Raw genomic sequence first — 12,113 nt, forward strand, 5'->3', positions numbered from 1 at the left:
TTTGGGCGGGTTCGCGTGTTGGAATCATTTTCTCTGGCTCCTTGTTGGAGGCAGCATCTTTTGGAAGGGTTTGCAGACATTGCGCGTTATCAGCTAGCGGAGGGCACACGCTGGAGCCCGGTGTGGGTGTCCCCTGGCAGGAGAAATCTGTCACTAGGGGTGACAAGTTTGCTTCGCTTGTTGGACGGACAGAAAGCACTCTATGGGACTCAGCATCTCTCGTGACACCCTTGTCGGTGGGGGAGGAGCGGGAAATGGAGGGCAGCGAAGGCCCCGGTGCCCTGGTGACACGGACAACAATGACGAAGACTCTGACGGAGGGACAGAAGTCTCGGCTGCAGTCAGATCTTGGCAAGAACTGGCATTTCTCTGGGTCTCAGTGACCTCATCTTAAAAAGGAGGGGATTGCTCGGCCATTGTGGCTCAGTGGCTTGAGCGTGGTCCCGTGCGCCGAGAGGTCACCAGTTCAATTCCCGAGCAGGGCACATGTCCAGGTTGTGGGTTCGATCGAGCGATAGTCCCCTTTCACATCACTGTTTCTCTTTCTTTCTCCCTCTCCCGTCCCCTCTCTCTAAAAATTAATTTAAAAATATACTTTTTAAAGGAGGGGATGATGTTTAAGGAGCGACCCTGAAATGTACAGAGGTTACCTGTGGGGAGAGAAGTGGGGGCCGAGAGTAAATGCTAAGGGGAACTTCTGCTTTTCCCTCTACCTTTTGCAGTTGAGCAGTTAGAACGTCCATGTGTCCACGGACTTCCCCATTTTATTATGAAGAACATCAAGCAACAGAAGCTCTGAGAACTGTCCGTGATCAGCCGTGTGCTTGCCACTTAGGACGTACCGCCAACATTGGCTTTTTTTGTTGTTTTTTTGGTACATGCCCCTAGTGGGAACTGAACCCGGGACTCTCTGGTCCACAGGCCAACGCTCCAACCGCTGAGCCAAACTAGCCAGGGCTCAACATTGGCTTTATCATCCACCCATCCATCCCTCCACTCACCCTTCAATCCAACTGATTTCTGATGCATTTCAAAGTAAATCATAGATATGTATTCATAAAATATTCTTTTTAAAAATTATAATACAAAATGTATTTAAGGATTTAAAAAGTTACTTCTCGTCCAGTCTTGAGGCGATGAATATACATTGGAGAATGTTGACAGAGCACGGGATTTCTAACTCCGGTGACCTGTCGTGTCGAAAGCCCCAAACACAGGCTGCAACAGACACGATCCTGGGGATTTCGTGCCCAGACTCCAGTTCCAGCGGCGGCCCCAACAATGACCACTAACTTCCGCAGCCACATTGGTGCAAAGACAGCCCAGTAACTGCTGAGCAATGCCATCCGGACGAAGGGCCAGCAGCCCAGAGAATAGCCGCAAACAGGCACAGATGAGGACTTTACTTGGGTTGAAGTCCTGGGAAAGGCCCCTCAGAGAACTTCACGGAGCAGCCTCCTCCCTGCCCCGCCCCCCTCGTGCCACGTGACCTGAGCGTTACAAGGGTTCACGGTGCGTGCCAGCCAGGTCCCCGTTGTCACCGTTGCCGCCACCCTGAGAAACCAACAAAATATTCTTGTAATTAATTTTTTAGTCTGTGCATAAAGAGGAATGTTTGAATTACATGATCCTTAAGGTTATATCTTCTTTCAAAGATTACAACATGGCACTCTTTCTAACAAAAGATTTCAGGTCCCTGACTAAGAAAAGTATTTTCCCTTAATTTATTTTATATGTGTGTTTTTTGTTGAAAATGAAATAATAGAGGCAGAAAGAAAAACAGTTAAAATCACCCACAAACCCAATTTTGTGCGTTCAGATCTAGATTTTTTTCCAGTGCAAGTACATATAAGTAATTAAACAAATGCCATCACAGTTCGGAACCTTGTCAAAGGTAAGTGATAAGCGTGTGAACACACACACCTGCCACACTGCGCGTGAACCTGGTCTTCCCAGCACTATTATCACCCCCATGCTCCGACCAGGAGACAAGGCGAAACGAGATGAAGAAACTTGTCCAAAGTTACACAGCAAGCAGAGCTAGGACTTGAAGTGAAGTTTGGCTTAATACAAAGCACACACATGCAACTATCATATTTATTTCCCACCAAAAGGGCATTGGCATTTCTAAACTGTACTGAAAACAGATACATGCTTTTGGATTATGGAGATGGCTTACAGGTACACATTTAGAGGTATTTAGCTACAGGAAGGGGAGTTATGTTACAGATTTTGTATCCAGGACAAAGTGACCCAAGCAGCCTAAGCAAAGGCGGGAGGGGAGCTTATTAGGTGTGTGAGTTGTGGCCAGGCTGCGGGCGGGGACTGCACAGGGAGCCAGGAGGGCCTTGGCACCTCTCGCTGTTGCTTGCCACCCTCCTCTTCAAACGTCCACTTCGTTCTTTCCGTTCTACAGCTGGTTTTCCTGCGTGTCTGGCCTACCTTAGAAAACGGACACCCGCAGCTCCAAATTTATACTTCCAAGTTCAGCCACAGGCAAAAGCTCTAATTCTCTCTCGGGTCGAAAGGAGAATTCCAGGGATAAGAGCACCTGATTGATCTAACTTGATCAGGGTTGTACCCCTGGCCTAGTAAGCAATGGCTAGGGAAGGGGGCACCCCAACATTAAGGTGGCCCAGGGGTATTCTCTGCCACTGATAGAGAGGAAAGAGGAAAAGTCCCATAGACAAGGACCACTGGCTTATGGGCAGGCAGGCACCCCGAGAGATAGCCCTCAGAAGAATTGGTGGAACAGGACGAGCAGCAATCCAAAAGTCACTCGACTTCACATCCGACCTGCCCACCTGCTGCGAAGGGTGAGAGGGACACACGGATGGACAGACATAGGCAGGGACAGACTTCAGTGTGCTCGTGCCAGGAGACGAGGGCTTGCAGGGTTTGGGTGGGTTCCTGCATCCAGCTGCTCTAACGAAGTGTGACAGGCTGAGCGGTTAAAACAGCAGAAGTTGATTATCTCCCAGTTATGGGGGCCAGAAGTCCAAGTTCAAGGTGTCAGCACCTGGTTGCTTCTGAGTACTCTGAAGGACGATCTGCTCCAGGCCTCTCTTTGTAGCTTGTCGATGGCCATTCTCCCGTGTAAATGTCTGTCTCCAAGTTCCCCTTTTTATAAGGACACCAGTCTCGTTGGAGTCGGGTCCGCTCTAATAACCTCATTTTAACTTCATTGCCCCTCTATAGATACTGTCTCCAAATAAGGTCATATTCTGAGGTTCTAGAGGTTGGTGCTTCAACATATGAATTTTGGGGGCTACAGTTCAACCCCTACTGTTATCTCTGAGTATCCCTCCAAGAGAGTTGAGGCATGTGGGCAAGGTGGCATGATGGGCAGGTAGGACCCCATGGACATCACCCTCAGAGCTCAGATCTGTTCTTAACTGTTCGCTGGTGGGATCCAAACCCAACACAGTCTCTGTTTGGGAAGGGGCAAAATATACATTCAATGAGTAAATGAATAAATCAGTGTACTTCTCAGAGGCACAGTACTGGAAGAGAAGGAATTAGAGTCAGAGTTGGGTCTTCTTGGCAGAACAGGCCCAAGTCCCCAACCCAGAAAGGTTTTCTCCCCTCAGAGTGGTGGGGAAACAGGCCAAGCAAGAGCTTTTTCAAGTGCGTACTTGTGTGTGTGTGTGTGTGTGTGTGCACGATCCTTTTGTTCTGTGTCCTTTATGAGACTCCAATACCCTTAAAACTCTTACTCAGGAGGTCGATGCTACAAACAGAAGCTCTGACTCCAGCACTGGTCTCTGGCATGGGTTTCAAGACCCTGGCTCAGAAGTCAAAGCCAAGGATACCCTGCTGTCTGAGCTCAGCTCTCCTGAAGCAGCAGAGCTTGGGCTCTTGAACGATGAATGAGTCACAGGGTAAGAAGGAAGTACCAAGAATGATGCTGTTTCAAAACATGCTTCTGCTTCATTAAAACCAACTGATGTGATGATTTCTGCATCTCAGAGGGTGTCCAGGGAATAAGAAAAAAGCTGAAAGACACAGAATTAAGCAGCCTGGGCATCACTTTGTCTCTTCTTTTCTTTTCTTTGGTTAATCTTCAGCTGAGGATATTTTTTCTGAGAGAGTGGCGGGGGGGGGCGGTGTGGAGAGAAAGAGAGAGTCATCGATTGGTTGTCTCCTGCACATGCCCCACCTGGGGCCAGGGGTCGAACCTGCAACCAGGTATGTGCCCTTGACTGGGAATCAAACCCGCAACCCTTCGGGGTGCAGGCCGATGCTCTAACCACTGAGCAACCCTGGCCAGGGCTGTCTCTCGACTTCTTTAATGTGAAATGACATGTCACTTTCGTGTAAGCCACTTTTCCTTATGGCTTCATGAGCTACCTGATCTGAGTAGAAGAAAGAGGTGTCCTCTTAGGAGTGATACTGATTTGGGATTTATGTCTTTGAAGGGCCTGGAATGATATTGTAATAAGGAGAAAATAGATCAAATGTAAACAAATGATTCATCATGTGGAAACTGATCGTTTTCCGAAGTCAGGGAAAAAAGACACTTTGTACCTTCATAGAAAATGATGATAAAACCATCACTCCGTCTAGTTCTTGTCTCCAAAGAACAAAATCCCGAGCCTTCCCTGTAAGTCCAGACTCTCACCCCTGACTTTCCAGGGTGGGATCCGAGGCTGTAAGACACGTGTGGATGACCATCCTGAGGACTTGACATCTCCCACCAGGAAAGACAGGTGCAAACATGGTCATTTCGGGGGGGTTTTAACATTAGACACCTCCAGGATTTTTTTTATTGGATGAGGAGTCCTACTGAAGTCTGGCTCCCTTGCCCCTTTTTGCAAATACATTTTTTTTTTCCTTTTGAAATACTCTGCTGCCCCTGAACCTTCCCTTGAGAGAAAGATAACAGGATGTTGAAGAAGCCACATGCACACGTTGCTCCTTGTAGAGCCATGCAGAACATCGCAGGGGCTCGGATGGCGCCTGCTTCGCCACGGCTTCGTGCCACACCTCAGGCATCAGGGCTCCCGTCTGCCCAGGCCCAGGAGACAGACGCGGCCTCATGAGAAGCATGGAGCCACCGTCGGTCTGTGTCACCCGGCTGAAACCGAGGAGCTTTTCACCGGAGGCAGGAGGAAGCAGGAAGTCCCGGAGGGGGCCTGGCACTGGCCATGCACAGCCGACCACCCGGAGAGCACAGCCTGATGAACCGTCTGTGCTTAAATTAGCAGAGAGATTTTTGCAAACGCAGTGCCTGTTCTAGGTCAGTGCTCTAACCACCCTTCACGCCCCATTTGAGAAAAGATATTTGTGCGCCGAATAGATCTGTTCAATGAAGACAGCGGGGCTGTCCATCTACCAGGTACCTGAAATGGAGGTGCTGGTTTCAAGAGGAACCAACCTCGATTGGAGGGTTGGAATTTTCAGTGCCCCCTGATTTCTAGGGACGGGAGAGGGGCCGGAGGTTGAATCAGTCACAGATGACCAATGATTTAATCGCTCATGCCTATGTAACGAATCCTCCATAAAGACAACAAAAAGGACAGGATTCGGTGAACACGTGGGGATGTGGGGGGCGTTCTCCGCCCCGCTCCCTGCACACCTTGTTCTGGGCCCTCTTCCGTCTGGCTGTTCTGAGTTTTATCCTTTTATTTTATATTCTCTTTTTTGTTTTTTCCTTTTAGTGGCACGTGCCCCTAGCGGGAACCGAACCTGGGACTCTCTGGTCCGCAGGTTGACGCTCAACCGCTGAGCCAAACTGGCCAGGGCTGTCCTTTTATAATAAACTGTGTTTTCTGGGGGGGAAACCTGGAGTGTAGCTATTCCATGCCACCTAACTAAGTGGAAAGTAGACTGTCCATTGGCTCATGACCATTATGAAGCTTGGTGTCTCAATCTGGGTGGTGGTGAAGTGACACAGTATATGCAGATAGGGCCAGAGTTTCTTCAGAAATGCACACAGCAGGCACCCCAGGGCTCAGCATTCTACACCCCAGAGCAAGACAGCGAGAGCTGCGGTCTGGGCCATGTGCCAAAGCAGGCATGACCCCCGCAGCCAGATGAGTCTGCGCACAGCGTCCCACAGCACCCCCGGCCATCACACCGCTTCTCCGGGCTTGAGGGCTCCTTATCGAGCAGTCAAGGTGGTTGGGGGTATTTTTGCTTCTTTGTTAGATGGGACCAAGAGTGGAAACATCAGGGAAGGGAGCTGTTCTGGAAGGAGACAGAGGCACTGTGCAAGGCCAGGAGGGAGAAGGGGGTGGGGGCAAGAGGGGGGAGGGAGGGGGAGATAGACAGAGGCAGAGAAAGACAGAGAAAGAGACTGGGCTAGAAACTGAGAGGAAGGAAGGAGGAAAAGAGGAGGGAGGAAGGCAGGAAGGGAGGGAGGGAGGGAGAGAGGGAGGAAGGGAGGGAAGGTGAGCTGGCCAGGCTGGTCAGGGGAGGCGCTAGGAGGTCAAAGGCACCGGTGGTGGAGGAAGGCAGAGAAACCAGGGCGTGCTGTGGTCTGAATGTGTGTGTTCCCCCAAACCCATATGTTGAAACCTCCTCCCCAAGATGATTGTGTTATGAAGTGGGGGCCTTTGGATGGTGATCAGGTCATAAGGGCGGAGCCCTCTCAAATGGGATCGGTGCCCTTATAAAAGCGGCCCCAGCGAGAGTCCCCTCCGTGTTCCTGGGCATGAGGACACAGCAGGAAGGCTGGCTGTGAATCAGGAAGCGGGTTTCACCAGGACCCAAGCATGTGGCACCTGAATCTCAGACTCCCAGCCTCCAGAGCCGTGAGAAAAGCATTTCTGTTGTGTGTAAGCCACCTGGTCTGTGGCACTTTGTTTTAGCTGCCTGAAAAGACGCAGGCAGGGGTCTTCACCCCAGACCTAGTACCAGGGCGGGACCGCTCCCGGGAGGAGCTCAGCTGGGGCTCAAGATCAGGGTCTGGGGTCCGCGGCCCTGGCACCGAACCTCTCCTTTCCTCTTCTCAGTGAGTGAGGGACGTGGGGGGCTTTCCCGGGGGCACTCCAGGAGCCCCGATGCGGTAGGAGGGTGGGTCACCTGACTTCTGCTGGAGCCGTGTTTGTGGCTGGTGTTGTCTGCCCAGGAGCCCTCTTCCCCTGAACAGGGCCCCGGGCCACCTGGGGGGGGGGGGTCCTCCAGGCTTCTGCGTGGGAACTCGAGCTAAGTACTTCGTGGTTTTCAGTGCGTATCTTGATTTTTCCTGTGGTTGGCATGACCTTGAGAAGTAAGGTTATGTCTGCCAGGGATAATCCAGTAAAACCAATGCTTAGTCTAGAACTTGTCCATATAAAAGGAACTATCTGTTAGGTTTTTCTAGTTGATGGTTCCTGCCCATGTTCGCTATAGACAAGAAGGGACAGTGCGCAGTGAAGCCACACTGAGCTGTACTGGAGGGTTTTACAATGGTCTTTTCTTCGCTCTCAGTCAGCGTCTGGACCCGCCTACAGCTGAGCTCTCCCTACAGCTGTGGCTTCCCCTGTGGCCGTGGCAGGGAAGGCCTCGTGGGGTGGTAACCCAGCCAGCCTGCCCCTGGATGCGGACCCCTCATATGGATCAGGTCCTTGCTCTCTGCAGGGCCAGGAAAGGGGCTTGATGCTTGTGAGGTGTCCCCACCTGAGACAATGTGGCTGGTCAACCCCAACCAAGGTGATAAGAAAGGAGATGGACACATGAGACCCCATCTGAGAGACATAATCACTGTGGCAAGTGACTGCAAGTGGGCACCCAGTCTCCAGGATGATGACGACATTTTGACCCTGTAACTGGGAAAATGAAAAATGCCACCGACAGAAATGGGGAATCCAGAAATAAGGGTTGGTGGGGGAGCAAGATGGTAGATTTGAACCCTGGGTTGAGGTGTTGGCAAGCTGTGCACAGGGGATAATGGCCAGGGGGTCTGAGCCCGTGGGGAGGGGAGGGCCTGGAGGTACTGTGCCATGGTACACAGAGGGGACCACTGGCTGTGAGCCAGAGGTGGTGTGAGAGGGGAGAAGAGAGAATGGGGGAGGACCTTCCTTTGCAAAGCAGGAGGAGGAGGAATAGGAAGCTGCCAAGGAAACTGGGGAGCATACCAGAGAGGAGGAACGAGTCAGCAGCCCAGTGTATTAAAATGCTTAAATGCTAGTCAGGGAAATCAACTATGCTAATTTTAGGAGAAAAGACACATGTTTAAAAGTTGCTTGGGTGGCTTCCAGAAGCTCTGAAAAAGCAGGTTTGGGGCTCTGCGAGGAAGAGACCCAGAGACAGCTTCTCCCCTGGGGTACCAGGCTGCGGCTTGTTTCTAAAGCCCCGGCTCCGGCTGCCTAAGGACGGTGGCCACTGCTGCTCCGGGAGGTCCTCTGGTCCCTCTTCTGGTTCAAGTAGACCCTGATTCTAAGAGTTTAGCTTTCATGACTGCACTCTAGTTGCAAGGGAGACCGGGAGAAATGTATAGCCTCTTTAGCGATTACACTGGGAGGTGGATTAATAAGAAAGATCGAGTGGCTAGGGCCCCCTGAGTTTGCTTGTGTCCGGAGACAGAGAGAGAGGCAGCAGCACAGCGCAGACGCACGGGGCGGGAGCCCCTGTGGAGGAATCAGATGTGGGAGCGAGCACGTGGCATGGAGAACACCTGAGAAAGAAGGACCAGTCGAGGCGAGGAAACCCGGAAGAAGGCCTTCCTGGCTGGAAGGACGAGGTTATTGGCATAGGATGGTGCGGCACCCCGGCACCCCGAGGGAGGGCGTGACGACCAGGCTCAGCGGGGAGGCCCTGGAGAGCAGGGAGCAGGAAGTTCAGCTGCACCCCCTGGAGGTGGGGAACAGCCTGCGGCATCCCTCTGTGGGGCTGCCATCGCAGACCTGTCGACAGCAGGTTTTCTTACACCGCATCTGCATGCCTGTGGAGCAGACACCTGGTTTTGGTGATCTTTCAGGAGGCCAGTGTCAGATTTTCCTTCTAGTGGTGTCTCAGTCTCCCCCATGGAGAGGCCCTTCCACGGGCTCCTTCTACCAAGGGGGGGGGGGGCAGGAGGCCCGTGATGCCTGGCCTCTGGGGTCCCTTTGGTGCCTGCCCATTTCCAGCCTCTCTATGCCCCTTAGGACATACCTAAATTTCCTACTTGCGAAAGAAACAATTTCCAGGTCCGTGACATTTGCCACAGTTATATTTTGTAATCTCTGCTCACTGGTCCTGATTCTATCTGCAGAACAAATCAACAGCAGTAGGGATTGAACCGCAACCGAGGTATATGCTCTCGACCTGAATTGAACCTGAGACTCTTTGGTCCACAGGCTGATGCTCTAAGCATTGAGCCAAACTGGCCAGGGTGAACAGAGAATTCTTAGAGAGAGGTTGACCTCCTCTGATATAGGCTGCAGTTTGGTGGATATAGGTTATGATTGTATTTGATTTCTTAACAGCTATACCTCACTTATGATCAACTATATCCCAGAGGGTTTTTCCTCCCTTAAGTGCTGTCTAATTAGGCCTTTCGCATCCTGTTCTTATTTAACACAAATATATAGATGGGCATATGTTTTATCCGCCTACTCCTTCTGGGGAGCCGTCCTTCCCCGTTCCCGTGGTCCTCATGGGGCTGCCAATCTCGGCCTCCTACCCTATCCTCACCTACAGGAATGGGCATGTGACTCAGGCTGAACAATCAAATCACCTCCTACCCCTGACAACAGCTAAGCATGTGACAGAATCTTTATCACTGGAATGCCAAGTTTTCTTTTGCTGGTGGTCTTCAGCTAAGAAAACATAAGCTTGGGGCTACAACCAGCATTTCCTCCAGCTGTGTGGACAAAGTCCATTTGCAGTGGGAGAAGAAGAACTACCCCCCAGGAGGAAGGCAGAGCTCAGACAGAAAGAAGGAATGAGTCCCAGTGACAGCGACTAGATCCCAGGGCCTAGCTCTGCCAAAGCCAATAACCAGCCTAACTATGTAAATTGACTGAATTGGGTCTATGTCACTTCCAAGTGGATGAGCTCTGACTAGTAATAGCACTTTAAAAAAGTAATACACTTAATTGTGCAAAATAGGGAAAAGTAAAACAAAGCATCCATAATCCTATTTTTAATTATACAACACATGGTATCATACCTTGTATACTTATTGTGTGTGTGGTTGTGTGATTGTAATATGGCCACATATTCCTCCATCCAGTGTGCGTGCCTCTTTGCAATGTAAGTTGCTGCTGCTCCTCTTGTTCAGAGGTAGAGTTTCTCTCTCTCTCTCGCTCTCTCTCGTTGATTCTGGGCTAGCCTTGTGACTTACAGGGGTGGGCAGTAGTAGGTTTACAGTTGTTCCTATGGAAAATAATACAGTAGTTAATAAATAATAATACAAGAATGAACTGTTTCACATACAATTGTAAACTTAACTTTCACTCACCCATGTATTTGAGCCTTAGATGCAGCAGAAGAAATGTCTATGACCTTCAGACACCTTCCAGCTTCTGTTATTACCCTCTCAGAAGAGTGGGCCAGTGAAGACACCAGGCTAGTTTCTGGAGGACAATCCCACAGACAGGAGATCAAGACAGCCCAGCCGGGCCCTGGCCGGTTTGGCTCAGTGGTTAGAGCGTCGGCCTGCGGTCCGGAGAGACCCGGGTTTGGTTCCCGCTAAGGGCACGTACTTCGGTTGCAGTTTGTCCCCGGCCCTGGTTGGTCGTGCGGGTGGCAGCCACTCGATGTGTCCCTTCACGTCGATGTTTCTCTCTCGCCGGTAGCCAGCCACTGCCAGGCATGTGAGTGGGCCATCCTGAACCTTCCTGCCCCGCTCCTCTTCTAGCTGAATGCAACCGTGTGAGCGAGTCTACACCAGCAGAGGGGGGCTGCTAGTTAACCCACAGAAATGTGAGAGATGGTACATTTTAGTTGTTTTAAACCACTGAGTTTTGGGTTGGTAAATTACGTAGCCAGAGCTAACTGAAACAGACTGTGTCCTACATTTCTCATGTGACTGCACACCGTCCAGTTCTTTTGGTTGCAACCATCAGAAATAAACCCCAGCCGGTTTACACAAAAGGGAAATGCACGAGAACGTTATCTCAGGAAACAGCAAGTAAAACTGGGAGAAGTCAGGGCCACTGTGGGGATGTCCACAGCCGGGGGTGGGGGGGGTGGGGGGGGGGGGCACGGAGTGTCTCTCCAGAAAACTGTCATGAACAATCCAGTGCTAATGACTTCTGGACTACCAACTTCAAGTTCTCAGAACAGTCTAACTGGTCCTATTGGGCAATGTCTACCCTCTGGATCATTTAGCTATGATGAGGGGCAGAGACAGGACTCAGACCGAATGGGGAATAGTTGGTGAAGTGGGGAAATCCCAGTATGGAAGCTGGAAGGACCACTCACTCACAGCCCAGGCTTGCTCTTCAACTGCTAAATACTTTCGGTTTTCCAAATTTCTTTTCTTTCAAATCTCTTTGTAACTAGTGTACCAAGGCTTCTTTAAAAAAGGGGGAAGAATCTGTGTGGGGCCACTTTAGAAACTGTAACAACTACAGCAACATTGTATACCTCTGCACAATGCAACAGAATGTCAAGTTAATATGTGTAAATGGGTCTCTGAGAGGGTGGTGTGGCGGTTTGAATGAATAGTTTAAATATGTTTGGGGTGTAGACAAGGCGTTATACTAAAACGTAAAAATGGGTTAAAGCCACAGTAACAGTTGTGAACAGAGAGGAAGGAAGCAGGAGCCAAAGTGTGGGCTTGGGGCTGTTTCTGGAAACGCGACCAGCGCAGGTGTGTTAGGAAGGGAGCGCAGTGTCGCTGGCTGGCTTATCGGACGAGGACAGGGCAGCAACTCCAGACCCTAAGTGACGCCTCCTGCAGTGGTGGGTGCCTAATCGGACAGAGGTACGGCGACTTGGGTCTGGTGCCCCGGGCTGGCCCACACGCCGGCATCGTCGTGCCCCGCGCTCTGCACTGAAGCTGCCGCCCCCACGGAGCGGGGCCGGGAGCGCGCGGGGGAGGCGTCTGCTCCGGGGACTGAGGCGGCGTCTTCGCCAGCGGGCTGCCGCAGGAACGCGGGCCGCCGCGCCGTCGGCGACATCTTGCTCAGAGGAAAGCGCGGGGGACAGCGGGCCGTTCCTGGCTGCTGCGCCACGCGCGGAGGACGGGCCGGCGCAGCAAG

General features: G+C 51.4%; 1 pseudogene; it reads right to left on the reverse strand.

Annotated features, from left to right (window-relative positions):
* Positions 1-1,111: 1,111 nt before the first annotated feature.
* Positions 1,112-12,032, reverse strand: LOC118640743 (annotated as a pseudogene).
* Positions 12,033-12,113: the final 81 nt, after the last annotated feature.

The sequence above is a fragment of the Molossus molossus genome, unplaced genomic scaffold, assembly GCF_014108415.1.
Source record: "Molossus molossus isolate mMolMol1 unplaced genomic scaffold, mMolMol1.p scaffold_m16_p_23, whole genome shotgun sequence".
NCBI classification, from domain to species: domain Eukaryota; kingdom Metazoa; phylum Chordata; class Mammalia; order Chiroptera; family Molossidae; genus Molossus; species Molossus molossus.